Here is an 18,326-nt window from a genome sequence, read left to right on the forward strand (position 1 = left end):
GCAGGTGATGGTGTATGATCCCCAGGGAGTCCAAAATAATATTTTCCGCCAAGATCGCAATATTCCCAATGCTAACACCTAGGTCTTCTAAGAAGCTCCTTGTTCTATCCGGTATTGTTCCGCAAGATCCAAACGAGAGGCGTGATAATATAATCACATATGATGAAAAGTGGCAGAAATAATTTATTTCTCTGATATTTACATGATTTACAAATCCACATCTTAGTGCAGTGATATTATCTTAATGCATCAAAAACTTACCAAAAACCACCTGTATTGGTTAATCGGAATGGACCTATAATTAAATAATTAATCAACTAAATAATTAACTAATTTTTCGTGGTAATTAAAATTTAGATTGTGCAGCCTACCAAAGTTATTTATAAATTAGTGTATTAAAATAAACTTCCTCCTAAAGAGATAAAGAGGCTTCATCTAAGTTATCGTATCGGCCAATAAACTTCCTGCTACGCCGCTGTTTTCGACATCGATTTTTACTTATATCTTATGCAGTTGCATTCTCTCCTGACCTTTTCCATTGCAAAAGAAACGAAACGAACGAAAAATAAAAATAAGCACGAAATAATATGACTTTAAAACGAAAGGAGATTGCGACAAAACAATGGAAGGACAATGTTTTGATTCCTTTTTTTTATCTGTGTTCAACCAAAGGCGGTTTGAGTTTCTTTGTCGCTCAGCGGTGCATCGAACCCGGCCTGTCATTCCGTAAATCGTGAGAGGACTTGAAAAAGAATTGCTCTCGCGGAGTCCTTTTATTCCCCGGCTCTATGAAGCCGAGATTATTTCGGACGTGATCAGCGGCTTTAAAGAGCTGTATCGGCGATGAGAGAAGTTTTCGGAGCTGTTTTTTCCTTGTGAGCATTAAGTAATTTGCTGCATCAGCAAGGGCACAATGAATAATAAGTTGAAATTTACCGAGAAGTCTAAAAATATCGCTTTAGAATGGTAGAATCAAAAAAAGTATCGGATTCTTGGATTTTTTTATTTTTTTATTAATTTATTTATTGATATTTACAACTGTATACACATATATACAACAAGTAAATTTGCTGTAGGTGACATAGTGACATGATAAAAACATGTGGAGAATCTACCCAATGAAAGAACTCCAATAACATAGAGAAGAAGATCTCGAGGCCATCTTCTTTTCAGACGCCTAGGAGGATTATTAGGTAATGAAGGAGAAGCCAGGTTAGAAAGAAGTGGATTTGGGTGGTTGAGAAGTTTATTATGAAAGGAACGGTATCTGGTTCTGGCCAAATCGGCAACATGTGGAACATTGAGGTCCTGATGGATGACTTGATTTGTGACAAAGTAAGGAGCATTAAGGATTTTAAACTGTAAAGATTGGATTCTGGAGGAATTTGATGGTTTAGTGGAGCCCCAAAGCTCAACTCCGTATGTCCAGAAGGGCCTTATAATAGTCATGTAGATCAGTCTTTTGTAATGGATTGGAAGTTTGGACCGTTTGTCTAGTAAATGTTGTAATAGTCGGAATCGACGAGCAGTTTCTTGTCTTTTTAGTTTTGTATGAGGATTCCATGTCAGTCGTTTATCGAGATGTAGTCCTAAGGAGCATTAGGATTTTACGAAGGATATTGGACTGTAAGGATTGGATTCTGGAGGAATTTGATGGTTTAGTGGAGCCCCGAAGCTCAACTCCGTACGTCCAGATAGGCCTTATAATAGTCATGTAGATCAGTCTTTTGTAATGGATTGGCAATTTAGACCGTTTGTCTAGTAAATTAATTTTACACACATATACCACAATAGTTCCATATAACTTAGTTCTTCTTAACGTTTCTGTGAACGTTCAGTACTCGTGTTTACTTTCCTGCGTCAGTATTAAACGTGCTCCAAGAAATTAAAATTCAAAATATTAAATAATAGCTATTTTTGAATAATATAGAATAATACTTCACCTATAATTTAAGATTAATAAATCAATGAGGGCACAAAACAAAATAAAAAAATTGACACAAGAGTTCTACAGTACTCGAAATGCTGGTTACAGAAACACACACAGGTTTTATTTATTGATTTATTAATATTTTAATTACATTCAAATTAAGGGTTTTTATATAAAAAATATATTATATTAAGGCTTAGTGGTTAAGACACAGTCTTAACAATTTGATGTCAATTGACTGTGCCTGTTCGAATCCGGCCTGGGGTGTTGACTTTTTTCATCGAGTGGTGGTCCCACAAAATAAAAAAGTTTAACCCCCAACCATGGTTAGGCAGTATATAACTCCAATGGGAGCCTTGGCCGAAAAAAATTTAATATATATTAAGGGTTATTATGTAAAAACTATTCATTTTATATAAACCGTAAAACTTAAATATAAGATGGTCAGAGTCGCGGTCGAAAAAGAACAAAAAGTTTTTAACTATTTAATGTCCGACGTTTCGCCCCAGAGCTTGCAGGGCTTCATCAGGGCTAAAAAGATACAAAAACAATTAAGAACATTACAACAATAAGGTAAATTAAGGTTGGGTAAATATTATGTAAAAATTAAGTGATCAGAAAATTATATATAAATAAAAGGAAGGAAGACATAAAATAGAATTAATGTAAAATAAACTTGAATAACCAATGATAAGAATAAAAAATTACGTTACAATGGTAAGAATAAAAATTTTAAAAATACGTATAATATACAGTTAAAAAAATGCAGGAGAGGTATATAAAACAAAAACAAACCATCTTTTTATATTCATTTTTTATATTGTATATACATGACATATATACAATATATATATATTGTATATATAAGAAAATGGTCAGAGTTGTGGTCAAAAGAGAAACAAAAATAGTTAACAACTTCACAAAATAGTTAACAATTTATTTTCCGACTTTCGTCCCACTTTGTAGCAACTTCATCAGTGCTAAAAAGATACAAAAAAACCTGAGAATATTATAAGATACAATAAGGCATTTAATCTAGTATTTATCCTTATTATACATATATATTATGTAAACAAACAAAAGTGATAAGAAATTACATATAAATAAAAGGAAGAAAGACGTAAAATAGTATCAATATAAAATAAATTGAATAAACAATGATAAGAATAGAAAATAAGTAACAATGATAAGAGTAAAAATTTTTGAAAAATACGTAAAATATAAAGTTAAAAAAGTGCAGGAGACTAGTAGTTTTATTAATAATAAAAATAGTCTCAACTTTCTTTATTAAAACATTACATGACTAACGTTTTGACCGAACCGGTAATCATCAATGCCAATCTAATAAAAATAACAGCTTTAATAATAACTTATTATTAACAGTATCGAAACATTATATATATAGTTGACCGTAAAAAATTAAATATAAGAAGATGGTCAGGGTCGTGGTCAGAAAAAGAACAAATAGTTTATAAATATTTTATTGTCCGACGTTTCGCCTCACTCTGTAGGGCTTCATCAGGGCTAAAAAGAAAAAAAACTGAGAATATTACAACAATAAGATACAATAAGGTAATTTAAGCTGGGATAAATATTATGTAAAAATAAAGTGATAAGAAATTACATATAAATAAAAGGCATGAATACGTAAAATAGTATCAATATAAAATAAAATTGAATAAACAATGATAAGAATAAAAAATAAGTAACAATGGTATGAGTAAAAATTTTTGAAAAATACGTACAATATAAAGTTAAAAAAGGGCAGGAGACGAACATAAAAAAAGTTATTATATATTTTTTAAGATAAACGTAAAAAATACTTTACTTATTTATACTTAGCATTATTTTGAGAGCTAAATGACATCTGTACGTTGAGAGATTTTGAGATGAGGATTTCTCAAAACAAATTCACTAATTATTGATTTTTTATTGCTTTTTTAATGAAATGTTGCTATGTAAAAATCTATTTCTTGGGAACTATTGAACGTAAATAGCTCTATTTGAGCTCAAATTTAGTAAATTTACTTTACTTTAAATTAGGTTCTAAACCTTCGAATTCCTCTCGTATTCAATCCTTACAATCCAAAATCCTTCGTAAAATCCTCAATGCTCCTTACTTTGTCACAAATAAAATCATACATAAAAACCTTAATGTTCCCTATGATATATCTGATAACCAGATATCACTCCTTCCATTATAAACTCTCTAACCACTCAAACCCCTTAGTTTCTAATCATGCATCCTCTTCCATTCCTGACAATCCTCCGAGGTGCCTGAAAAGAAGATGTAAAATGTCATTAGAGTGCTACCAATGGTTAGTTTCTCTACACGCCTGTAAAACTCCAATTTAACTTAGATCAGATTTACTAAATATATTATAATGTTCAGTTGTAAATAGCAATAAATAAATATTTAAAAAAAATTTGGTTCTTTTAGGAAATTTTTTTTTTTTTTAACGGTTTAAAACAGCCACCATTAGTTATTCCTCTTACCTATACTTGGCAGACACATAAAATTTGAGTATTAATTATACTAGTTATAAGTATAATAGTTTTTATTAAAGTAATATTAAATTGGTATGAAATAACTGCCTTTTTTTTCCTCATGGGCTCTAGTACTGGAGGGAGCTAGTTCTTAATACAACTGGAGAAGGTATTGGTAAGCCATAATGAGTGAAAAGCCAATCAGAGAAGAAGAAACAAAAGGACTTAAAGAAATTCATTATTATTCCAACTTCTGATTGGTGCTCTTACGACTGAAGAAGGTATTGGTAAGCCATAATGAGTGAAAAGCCAATCAGAGAAGACGCAACAAAAGGACTTAAAGAAATTCATTATTATTCCAACTTCTGATTGGTGCTCTTACAACTGAAGAGCTGTACCGCAAAAACTAATTTCCTCGACCGATGCAGCTGTTTGAGGTACCGCACTCCGGTTCTGGGTTTTAGTGTGCACTTTGTCTTGTTCCTCGAAGAAGAAATGAGGTGAAGTTAATTGAGAAATCAAAGGGTGTGCGAGGAGAGTACGAGACCTCCCTGGCTGAGTTTTTTTTGCCGTACTGGTGCCTTATGCAACTTGTTCTTGCATTGCTGGTGGTCTCTGCGTTCTTTGTTTCGATATTTATTGCAGTCAATTTTTTTTTTTTTTTTTTTTCGTGTTCGAATATGATCTTTCTGCTCGGTAGGGTTATGGAACTAGATATCATTGGTTTGTAGGAACAGGTTGTGCGGATACCACACTTGACCTGATGCTGTGCGCGCATCATACATTCACTTACACTTTGGTTCAGGGGTGATAACAAATTTTTTTAAATTTATTTATTGTAATTTACACCTGTACAAAATAAAAAAATTAGTAAATATGTTGTATGTTTCATATACGCTTGAAAATCTTGGGAAGGAACCACCCATTGGTTGTACTTCAAACTTAAATTAGAAGGTCCCGTGGCCATCTTCTTTTCAGACGCCTCGAATGATTATCAGGGATTGTTAAGGATGAAAGATTAAGAATTAATGGGTTAGGGTGGTTAAGGAGTTTGGAGTAAAAAGACGTATATCTGTTTCGGGCCAAATCTGCAACGAATGGAATGTTAAGGTCTTTGTGAATGAGTTTATTTGTAACGTAATAAGGAGCATCAAGGATTTTACGTAGGATTTTAGATTGTAAGGATTGGATGCGCGAGGAATTTGATGATTTGGTGGAGCCCCAGAGCTCAATTCCATATGTCCAAATTGGTCTGATTATCGTAGTGTACACTAATTTTTTGTAGTGAGTGGGAAGTTTATAGCGTTTGTCAAGTAAGTGTTGTAGCAATCGGAATCTACGAGCAGTTTCTTTTCGTTTCAGTCTTGTGTGTGGATTCAAAGTAAGTCTCTTGTCAAGATGGAGTTCTAAATATCAAATCTGTTCAACAGGCGTTAGTGGAATATTTAGGAAGGATACTGTAGGACAGGAGGGTGTGATGAAATTGAATTTTATTTTTGAAATTAATTAAATGTGTATTTTTTCATAGTTTTTTTCATAATTTATGGCGATGTGTATTGTTTTTTATTCACCATAAAATAAATATCTTTTAGACGTACATCAAATTACACTTAAAGTGCTTAAGAGGGAAGCTCTAACTGTCCTTAGTATTATTGGAGTACTTTTAAATTTTCAAAAATGCACCATAGTCAATGAATTGTTTTTTAATATATCAAAATTGTATGAAGTATGCCCTCAACTTAAATTGCCGGAACACACTTCATTTTTGGTTTGCTGGTTGGTTAAAGTGGACTGTATAAATGAAAAATGAACATGGTTAAATGAGAAATAATTCTATTGTTTATGTTACAATGGTGTGGTAGGTGGCCGAAAGGAAACATTAAGATTAAATGGTTAGTAAAATTTTGAATACTGGGCTATGGAATTGTAGATATAAAATTGAGGTGGTTGATGATGATGGTCAAGTGGTGGTGCATGTTAATTATTGGTATGTGGACTTACTCCATGGTTCTTTCCTCCCTCTGCATCTTTAAGCCCCTCTCCTCTCTACTGCAGGGAACAACTCCAAGAGTTTTACTCACTCATGGGGGATTCCTGATGTCAGAGACAAAGAAATGATGAACTCTTCTCAAGACAAGATGGCTTCACTCACTTTTTTTGGCTTGCTTCTCTTGCTACCAAGCGTTGGAGGAGGCAAGCTTTTGATGCTGGCCACATGGGCGCTACTGGTCCAAAGCCTTTCTGATTCACCTTTCCGTTGCCGTAGGTTACCGGAACAAAATATTAAAAAATACACAAATATATATACATGTAATATTTGTGTGTTTTTACCAGAAGGCGTATTAGACATTTCTTCAGCTAAATCATGAAAAAAACTTTGACATATTTTTTATGATCCCATAGTTATAAAAATTTTAATGTGTATTTGTTTCATAGGATTTTATGAAATTTTATTTTTCATATCGCCATAAAATACATATTGTTTGGAGATGCATCAAATTGCTTCTAAAGTGTTTAAGAGGGAAGCTCTAATTATTCCTAGAATTATTGGAGTACTTTTAAATTTTCGAAAATGCACCACAATTTTGTCCAAAAGGGTTTACATAAGTATTTATATATGCATAATATAGTAATTACATTTTCAAAAAAATAAAAAAAATAACTTAAGAAGCTGATTAATAAAATTAATTATTGTTGGTTACTACCAAAGATTTGTATTATCCCTAATAGGGCACAACCAATAAATCTATTTCCTTAATAAGTGAAACCAAAAAGAATACTAATTTATAAAATAATAAAACAAAATATTTTCTACTACTAAAGAATTAAGGAGTGGAGTATCTCAGTTGTTTAGGTGAACTAATATTTCTTTTTGGTAAAACTATTCCTAAACAGGCACAATTCCTTTCTGAGTAGTCATTTACATTTCATTTAAGAACTAATTCCTTGGCAAAAAAAAACCATTAAAAGCTGAACTCAACTAAAAAAAATAAATTCACCAAAAATTTAATTTTAAATTTATTGACAAAATAAACCCACAAAATGCTAATTTCTAGTTGTTCGTATAAAATGTTGGATTTTTGAAAAAATATATCTCTAGAACCATAAAACGCACATATGTTTGCCAACACTCAAAATAAAGGAAATTTAACTTACTATAAAGTAGTTTATGACACTAATCTTCGTAAGGGTAGTAGTTTTTATGATATTTACATATGAATATAAATTTGGCATGTCCGTACAACTATAAATCAATATATTTTTGAAAATTTCATGTAAACTATTACTCCTACGAAGATAAACATCATAAACTACTTTATAGCTCATTAAACTAGCTTTAATTTCAGTACTAATAGACATCTGTACGTCAAATTGATTTTGAGATATAATTTTTTAAAAAACAATTCACTAACTACTGATCTTTCAGTACGTCCCATACAACATTTTTAGGAAAGGTCGCTTTTTAAAAAGTTATATCTCGAAAACTATTTTACGTAAATAACTCTATTAGGGCTCATATTTTATCAAATGTACTCTACTTTAAATCATGCTCTCTTAGATTTTCTTGTGTTGTTCCTACTTTTTAAGATAAAGAGCTCCGAAAGAAAAATTAGTTTTTTTTATCGCTTTGAAATATCCGCAATTTTTTATTCCCCCTACCTATTCTTGGTAGATTAATCAATTTTGACTGGTAATTATACATAGTTTTCATTAAAGTAATCAAAAATTGGGGTGAGATAACTGCCTTTTTTCTCCTCTTGGGCTCTTGTACTAGAAGGGTACACGTGGAGTTACCGCTACCGGGTCAGTTTTTTTCGCTTCGCTCTAGAAACCTAAAGGTCATCCTCGTGAAGATAACTGATTGATCTTCCTAACAAAGAAACGGTCAATATGTTGACATTTTTATTAAATTCTATGAATACATTTTTTTGTTTACTAGGATTTTGGAGTATGATTCTACTAAAAAAACTACTCTACAATAATAAATAATTTATGTATAGGAAGATGGTCAGGGTTGTGGTCAAAGGAGAAACAAAAATAGTTTACAATTATTTATTTCCCGACGTTTCGCCCCACTTTGTAGGGCTGTTCAGAACAAACGGGTGAACAGTCAACAGTCAGTTGTTCTGAACAGCCCTGATGAATCCCTACAAAGTGGGGTGAAACGTCGGAAAATAAATAGTTGTAAACTATTTTTGTTTCTCCTTTGACCATTCCTTCCATGATAAACTTCCCAACCACCCAAATCCACTTGTTTCTTACCAGGCTTCTCCTTCATTACCTAATAATGCTCCTAGGCGTCTGAAAAAAATATGGCCTTGAGATCTTCCCTAGAAATGTTATTGGAGTTCTATCAATGAGTAGATTCTCCACATGTTTGTATCATGTCACTATGTCACCTACAGCAAATTTACTTTTATATATTCCATACAGTTGTAAATAACAATAAATAAATTTAAAAAAAAAAAAGCTTTCACCCTTGTTTTCTCAAATCTACTTTTCTGTTTTTGCGACTCCTTTACATTTTAACCTTATATTTTCCGAATTTTTTTATATTCCTATCATTGTTTATTTCATATTAATACTATTTTATTTTTTATTTTCTTGTATTGTATCTTATTATCTTACATTGACAAAATATTCTTAGTTGTTTTGGTATCTCTTTAGCCCTGATGTAGCTTTACAAAGTGGGGCGAAATGTAGAAAATAAATAGTTGTTAACTATTTTTGTTTCTCCTTTGACCGCAACCCTGTCCATCTTCCTATACATCAATTTTTCGGTCAGCTATATATACATATATAAATAATTTATGTATAATCATTTCAATTCAAATCAAATGGTATCCTATTATGTTACTACTTTTTGCTTCTCATTTTTGCTTTTCTTCTCTCTCAGTATCTTCTCATCATTTCTGCTTTTCTTCTCTCTCAGTATCTTCTCATCATTTTTGCTTTTCTTCTCTCTCAGTATCTTCTCATCATTTCTGCTTCCTCTTTTTCGACCACGTAGTACTCTTCTGTTTTTCTTTATTTGCCTCAATAACATTGATTTCTTTCACTTTTTTCCGTACAGTTCTCTATCCAGGCAGTCTTTGTCTGTTATTTTCCAATTTTTCTTTTGATCCTTCTCTTATTTGCTCCACATTTCCTCTTATGCTCTTGTATTCACGGATTATTGTCAAAGAGTTTCTTCTTTAGTCTCCTTTGGTCCATTCTCATCATGTGCCCGTAGAGTCTCAGTCTTCTGATTTCGGTTTCCAGGTCATTTATCACGCTGTAGATTTCCTGTGTTTTCTTAGGCCTATAGATTCTCCTAAGAACCCTTCTCTCTATTATCAGTAATTTTTCCAGGCTATGCAGACATGTTCTCTCCATAAAATTATTGGTTTTATTCCCGTGTTGTAATGTCTTATTTTCTTTATGCTCTCCTTCTGAAAACCGTTATTTCATAAACAGTCTTTATTTCATCAACAATCCAATGTTTCGGCCAATTCATTCCTTCCTCAAGGACAATCCAACAATTAAGAGCTTTTATTATACCTTCACTTGTAACAATTTTAACAACAATATTATTAATAATTTGACACATCTTAAATATAAATTTACACCTCACATCCAATTATTTACAAATATTTTTTAGGCTATTTTGCCTAGGTCATTAATTACTAGTAAAATGACCTCTATGAAACAATAAATTGATTGGGAATTATAACTATTAATAAGTTTGCCTGAATTAATTGCCTTGCATTAATTTTGAAAACTTTTAATTTTAAATCAAGTTAACACTATCACTATCATATAAACAAACTATTTTTAACCTTATATACACTCAGGTCAGGCTTATAATTAATTTATTTCAAAGTGTATTTTGGTCTAAGTTTTCATTTATTTTATTATTGAAATTAATTTACAAATAATTTCAACATAAAATTTTATCTATATTTTTCATAAATTTATTTCGCTTAAAATCTCTCAATAGTATTGGTTCAAATTTCTTGCATCTTTTTAAAAATTTTCTGTATGATTGATGTTCTCTGATTTGTAAATTGACTCCTTATTGATTTATTAAAAAAAAAAAAAGTAATAAATATTTTTTTATTGATAAAATTATTATATTAACTGGTGAGAAGTGCAGTTAAGTTGGTAAGGCAGCGTGCTATAAACTCCAAGGATCCGGATTCAATTCCTGTGGTAGATAATTATTTATTCAATTACTTTAGCCGTTTAGGTTCAGGAGTCCTCCAGGGTCTAAACAGCTTCATAAAGTGGATACCATTAATTAATAAAAAATATGGTGGCTGAGTATAATTTTGAAAAAATCACCTCCTTGTCTAACCGTTGTTCTTAAAACAGTACTTCCTTACAGAGTTGTTAGGTCCTGATCCTTCCTGGGTTGTAGCTGTTCCAATTTAATAATTTTTTTATTCATAGATCAATGCCTGGGATGTGAGAACATTTTCGGCTTAAATCGACTTATGTTGCTTTATTTCACCGATTTTGCGCTTCTTTAAATCATTTTGTAGAAAATGGCTCATATGATTTTGATTAAGTTTAAGTTAATTAATTAGGGATTACTTGCTAAATTTTCATAAAAAGATTACCCTAACGTAGCTTAATTTTGTTCAGCATATTATAACAGTGAGGAGATGTAGAGACACATAGGCAAGGCACTGTACTACTAACTCCAAGGACCTGAGTTCTTATCCAGCCGTGGCAGAAAATTATTTATTCTATTACTATACTTCTGTTAAAAAAAAAAAAAATGGAACTCCTCTAACACTTTTCTTATGTGTATATGCTGAAAAATCGGAAAGGTCAACCCTGTGGGTTCAGGAGACAGCCTCAGAAAGTGGGTAGCCTTAATTCGGGAAAAATCTGCCGATTGAGCATTATCATAAACATCCACCTCCTTGTATAACCATTGTTCAGGAGCACTATTTTCTCACAATAGGCTATTCATGATGTGTTAAATAAAGTTTTAACATGCTAAATGTTATAAGAATAGGATTGTGAGGACCCTAATTTTAAAGTCCTTGTTATATGTTAAATGTAGAGGAACTCAAAGCGGATTTTTTGGATAACTAGACATTTTTTATTTTTGGAAAATGTAATAGTGCTCCAATAAAGCTAGGAATAATTTCAGGTTGTCTTTTAAACATTTTAAATGTATTTTTTTATTTATTTGATTTATCTTCATTTTAAGGTATTTGACCCATTTATAAAATATCATATTGTCAATAATCCTGAAATTTTTATTGTTTTAACTATAATATTTAGCATAACGTATTATTTATATATCAATTGCTCACTACGCATTAGTGCTAAGTAAATTTCAAATAACTTTATAAAAAATGCAATTAAACATTATCCCTTTTAGAATAACTAAAACTTTTCAATCAATTTATTAACTGAGCAGATTTAGGTATAACTTATAATTCTGTTCGGTTTAATAAATTATTGAAAAGTTGTTATTTTCACATAATAAATAACTGTATGGAATATGGTCCGGGTGCGGTAAAAAAAAACTCAAATAGTAGATGATAAAACTATTTTATTGAGCCAACGTTTCGCCCCACGTTGTAGGGCTTCATCAAAACAGCCCTGACGAAGCCCTGCAACGTGGGGCGAAACGTTGGCTCAATAAAATAGTATAATCATCTACTATTTGAGTTTTTTTTTACCGAACCTGGACCATATTCCATTCATCTATACACACGGTCAATCAATAATCTTCCATAATAAATAACTGTATGATCTGACCAAATCACCTCCTTGAACAACCTTTGGTTTAATAACAGTACAAAGTATTGTACCTCTGAACCTTCACAGGTTGTAGTAGTACAGATTTTTTTTTTAATTATGAAAAGAATGCTGCTAGTTAAAAAAAATATTTCGGGTTTATTTACAGCAATAAATTAAAGAATTTGGTCCAGAAATATCAATTCTGGTATAGTGGTATCGGGATTGAACCTTTAGGTTCGCTATTCGTTTTATTTATATTTATAAAGATAAAATTACAACTTTAATTCCCCACCGCCCCTCCCTATTACCGATGACTCCATGTTCCGAGTTCAACACATGCTTAAGATAACCCAGTCTTTATCAACTTCAGCGAATTCTACTATTTTAGCAGTTTTATTCCAAAGATAAACTGATGATAGTAGATGTATAAATAACATTAGAGTATATCTTTCTCCGGCTTCGGCTTTTTTAAAAGGAATTATCTTTTTAATTTTTATTTCAAGTCGATGAAAAGTGGGGATTTTTATCGCTTATCCCTTGTTAGATGCAAGTTCTGCAAAATTTAATCAGTCTCAATTTGGATACCGTGCATTAAAAGTGTTCTGTTTTTATAGTTATAATCGATTATTAGTGATTTTGGTTCATTGTGATAGTGAAAGGTGTGAAAAGGTGCAAAATATTTTGTGAGTGGATAAATTCTTTTCTTTGCTGATCTATTCACGTAAGTAATTTTTTTTTCCATTAATATACATTTATTTTGAGTAACACCGGGTAGTGAAAATATTAGACTGTAAAATATATTTGTAGCGTTTTACAATATATCAATTTAATCCTCTCTGTGTTCATAAAATCATGTTTACTTGGTCAATAATGTTTACATATTCTAAAAAAAGATTAGTTAAGGTGCTTTTATGCAACAGTTTCAACCGAGATTCCTTATCTTTAAGTGGTATTTTACTTGCCCAAAATGGAAGAGAAAAAAATTCATTTTCGTCATTTAATGATTGTTAATTTCCGAAAAAGAAAATCCGCTGCAAAGACAGTTAAACAAATATGCAGTATGTATGGCGATGATGCCTTAGGAGAAAGCACCGTCCGTAAGTGGTTTGCTCGGTTCAGATCCGGAAATTTTTACTTGGAAGACGCAAAGCGCTCGGGTCGTCCTTCAACTGTTGATGACCAAATTCAAGCATTGGTCACAGACAACATTCACTCAACGACACTGGATATCGCATAAACGCTTAACATATCTCATGCAAGTGTCTCAAATTATTTATGTCTCATAATCGCAAAGGCATAGTTTTCTATCACGATAACGCCCGTCCTCTCGTGTCTTTGCAGGCCCGGCAGAAATTATTGGAGTTTGCAGGGATGAGTTCCCTCACCCACCCTATTCACCAGGCATTTCCCCAACAGATTTTCACTTATTTCGGGCCCTTCAAAACTCTTTTAACTGGAAACAATTTAATTCGCTCGAGGACTGCAAAACGTACATAGAGGAGTTCATTGTGCAAAAATCTTCTGAAAAAGTTCTGAGAGGCAGGAATTAAAAAATTACCTGAAAGCTGGCGACATGTAATAGATCAAAATGGGTCATATATAATTGATTAAAATATTTACAAGAATCTGAAGCTTTTATTGAAATAACCAGGAAATAACGCTACGAACTTATTTTACAACTCAATAAATTGTTTATACAAGTTAATTATTATTAGAGGTTTTTTATTATTTGCTTGTTTCTGTGAATACCTCAAACTTCTAACTATATTTCAGTAAATTCGATACTTAGGACTCCATCATGGCAAGAGACTTACTTGGAATCAACACACAAGAGTGAAACGACAAGAAACTCCTCGTAGATTCCGATTGCTACAACACTTACTTGACAAACGCTCTAAGCTTCCCATTCACTACAAAAAATTAGTATACACTACGATAATCAGACCAATTTGGACATATGGAATTGAGCTCTGGGACTCCACTAAACCATCAAATTCTTCCCGCATCCAATCCTTACAATCCAAAATCCTACGTAAAATCCTTGATGCTCCATATTACGTTACAAATAAACTTATTCACAAAGGTTAGTTAGATAGGTTAGTTGGTCGTAGTTTTTGTTTTGATTGTGTTAGTATTGTTTTGATGTACTTATAACAAATAAAGCAATGAATGAAAATAATAATGTGATGACATTTGACAATTAGCTCATCTGGTTTCTCTTTCTCACAAATTAATAGATCAACAAAACACTCAGTAGCCAATCTTTCACACAACTTTCACTTTAGGCATATTATAATAAATTACTCTAATCCAAACTTAGAAGTAAACAATAACATGAAGTTTTAGAAGGAAAGGTTATAAAACAAGTTGCATAGAAAATCCGCTAGGAGCTCTTATGCATTTAACATTTAACATACCAATTTGGACATGTGGAATTGAGCTCTGGGGCTCCACCAAACCATCAAATTCTTCCCGCATCCAATCCTTACAATCCACAATCCTACGTAAAATCCTTGATGCTCCTCATTACGTTACAAATAAACTTATTCACAAAGACCTTAACCATTCGTTGCAGAATTGGCCCAAAACAGATATGCGTCTTTTCATTCCAAACTCCTTAACCATCCTAACCCATTAATTCTTAATCTTTCATTCTTAACAATCCCTGATAATTCTCCGAGACGTCTGAAAAGAAGATGGCCACGGGACCTTCTAATTTAAATTAATGTTTGAAGTACCACCAATGAGTGGTTCGTTCCCAAGACGTTCAAGTGTATATGAAAAATACAACATATTTACCTATTGTATTATTTTGTACAGTTGTAAATTACATTAAATAAACCTCTTACATACCTCACCTCTCCCGCATTTACTGCTCCTATCTGTTCTACCTTACACATCTACCTATTTACCAATTAAATATTTGATAATAGATTAAAACTAATTTTAATGAGTTTCCTACAATTTATTAGTCTAGATCTGTATTTAGAATTTTTATCACACCTGGTTATATTTATTAGTAACTTGTTTCCAATTCACCTACATGAATATTTATATTTTATTATTATTTCTTTTTTATGTACTTTATAAACATGAAAATTGTTTTGAATTGTTTTTTATTTTAATGTTTTGTCAATTCTATAATGTTTGTATCTTGTTCTTTCATTTAGCCCCGACGAAGCCCTGCAAAATGGGGCAAAACGTTGGTTAACAATAAATAGTTTTCTTTTACTATTTTAATACCTTTATTAACCGCCACCTGGACTATCTTCCCGCAATTTATTTTCTGATAATTTCTGACCAATGAAAAAGTTTGCACTTTAAGAGAACTGAAAACAATTCAACTCAAAATTTAATTGAGTAAGTGTATTTCTTATAATTCTATTACTTCATAATAAGAATTCAATTTTCATTTTATTTCTCTCCACTATTTGGGGCAATTGAAAAACAACCTACATATGAGCGTCTGTTTGAGTCTGCAAGAACAAATGTAGAATTAGCTTTCCTCACAACCCTGTTGTGTTCCTTACAACTCCGGATTATGGTAAACCTACAAACTCCATGATTGTGAGGATTTTCAACTAAAGAGCTCATGTTTTGCTGTGTGATGGATTAATGGATTCTGGCTTTGATATCATGATTATAACTAATAAATACTAAATCGACTAGGATTGAAAGGAAACAGATGGAGTCACTCACGAATCCCAACAATTGGTTGCTATTCAGGCGAAAACAAATAATCTAGCAAAATATTGGAGGTTACAGACGGATTCTTTGGGAATGTCTCACTGTTTTCAACCGAATTAATTTTTCTTTCACGCCCATTCTTCAGAATTTGCGGAGTTTTTTTTTACTTACCAGGGTTGTGAGGTTGAAAATATGATACAGGGATATATTTAATCTAAACGATGAAGATAAATTAATTTTTTCTTTAAAGTACTTAATATTCTTGTCAGAAATCCTGCAGGTACTTTTTCTATATCTCTTTTCATGCTGTTGGTAGGCGCATTACATTAAAATATGTAGAAGTTAACCCTGTGACACTCCAGCGTTTTGAGGAAATCAAACTTTGATCATTTTTTATTACCTGTTACTGCAATAAAAAGACTAATGAGTGAGTCTGTATTACAATCCTTCCTCTAAATAAAGACTTTTTTTCATACCCATATATTAATAGTAAAGACCTACAATCAATCAGGGATATACATCGTCATTATAGAGAGAATGATCCGTAAAATATTTTAGCAAATGATATTCTATTATCAATAATTTTTTTTTTTTTTTTTACAAACGCCATTTTGTATTCCCCATAACTATAATTGGCAGACTCATCAATTTAGAGATATTTTATATTAAAGTAATAAAAAATTGTAGTGAAATAACTGAATTTATTCCGATTGTCCTCTTGTATTATTACATTGTATTACAATTACATTTGTATTCTGATATCTTAAAAATTATAATCTAGAATTAAAATACGATTTAACAGTTATCAATAAGATTTAAAGAGCGTTAGATTGATAAACTGCTACATTTCAAAGATTAGAACCACTTACCCAGTAAGCGAATTAGGTCGAGGTCAAAAGTGCAATTGCTAACTAGTTTTGTATTGTAGCTATTAATTATTTCATTTTGTAATACCCATATCACAAATGTATTTCTCATAACTTGTTATAAATATTCTAATCTGGATATCGTAATAGAAATTTTCGTAATTAATATAGGAATGTGGCTGTAGGTAGAGCAGAGGTTGTCATTAAATAATTTTGAACACAAAAAATTGTGGAGATTCGGGTATTAACTACTATAATTGTGCTAAAATATGTTACCCCAAAATTCATGTTACAAAGTATAAATTACAAAAGTGCTGTGAAGATGTACATACATTAATTGAACACTATTGAAGCATTGATCCAGTTAATATGTAGATAATGAGGTGTAGATAGTTGAACGTAGATTAATAATTCTAGAAAATGGGAGGGGGTGCGGTCAGCAAAGACCAAAACATAAATAAAAAAAAAATATTTATTCATGCCGACGTTTCGACCTGAACTGAAATTCTTCAGGGCTATAGAACAAAACTAGATAACAACCATTATTCAGAGAAGAAAAAAATTGAAAGGAAATAGTATCCTAACAAATTTGGAATTATACAAAATATTCAATTGAATAATAATCAATAAACTTTATTTATTTATTATTCAATTCAATATTTTTTATAATACCGAATTTGTTAGAACAATATTTCCTTTCAATTTTTTGTTTCTCTTAATGATGGTTGTTATCTATTTTTGTTCTATAGCCCTGATGAAGACCTGAAACTCAGGTCAAAACCTCGGCATGAATAAATAATTTTTTGTTTATTTGTGTTGTTTTTTTTTGCTGACCACACCCCCCCCCCCGACCACCTTCTCCTATTAATTAATATATAGGTGTTAGCATCGGGGATATTGCGATCTTGGTGGAAAATATTATTTTGGACTCCCAGGGGATCATACATCAGCACCTGCATGGAAATTAGCTCTAGATTTTTCATTACTTTTCCATTTATTTATTTTAGTAGATGGACCTGTTGATTTGTGCGTTTTAACTTATTTTTTCATTAAATTATTTTATTTATTTATCTTTTTTGTTTGACTTATATAATCAATCTATCTGAAATCTAGTATTTCTTTTAACCAATTTTTTAATTATATTTTCCTTTAAATCTATGTATTAGTTTTGTTTTGGTAAAATGTATTTATTTGTTTGTTTTACTGTAAACTGATCTACTGCTATGAGTTACATAAAATAATATATGTTGTAGGTTACTTGATGGTTGTTCTGTGAGATTTTGCTTCCTCTTTAATACTTTTTCGGTGATGTACTCTTGCCTCTTTCATCCTGCCTTCCGTCCCTCTACCTGAGTGGAGTGTAGTTTCTTTACTCATGGTGCAATTCTTATATAAATATGAGGGGGGCACTTTCCTCAAACATCTTATTTAAAACCTATATTTCGCCCTTAGAACGGTATTAAATGTAGGTTACACTAACTTTGTTTAAAGACCAGACATAGCCACCTTACCACCTTGCCACCTTACCACCTTACCACCTTACCACCTTACCACCTTACCACCTTACCACCTTACCACCTTACCACCTTACCACCTTACCACCTTACCACCTT

General features: G+C 31.6%; 1 protein-coding gene across 1 annotated transcript in view; it reads left to right on the plus strand.

Annotated features, from left to right (window-relative positions):
- The first annotated feature begins 12,755 nt into the window (after nucleotides 1–12,755).
- The window catches only part of LOC106692423 (growth/differentiation factor 11), a 182,432-nt gene continuing 176,861 nt past the window's right edge, over nucleotides 12,756–18,326 (plus strand). Inside the window, exon 1 of the mRNA XM_067052107.1 lies at nucleotides 12,756–12,881. The gene's annotated coding sequence lies outside the window, so the exon portion shown is untranslated. The remainder of the gene's footprint in view (nucleotides 12,882–18,326) is intronic.

The sequence above is a fragment of the Halyomorpha halys genome, unplaced genomic scaffold, assembly GCF_000696795.3.
Source record: "Halyomorpha halys isolate HHAL.00 unplaced genomic scaffold, Hhal_1.1 Scaffold56.1, whole genome shotgun sequence".
Lineage (NCBI taxonomy): Eukaryota > Metazoa > Arthropoda > Insecta > Hemiptera > Pentatomidae > Halyomorpha > Halyomorpha halys.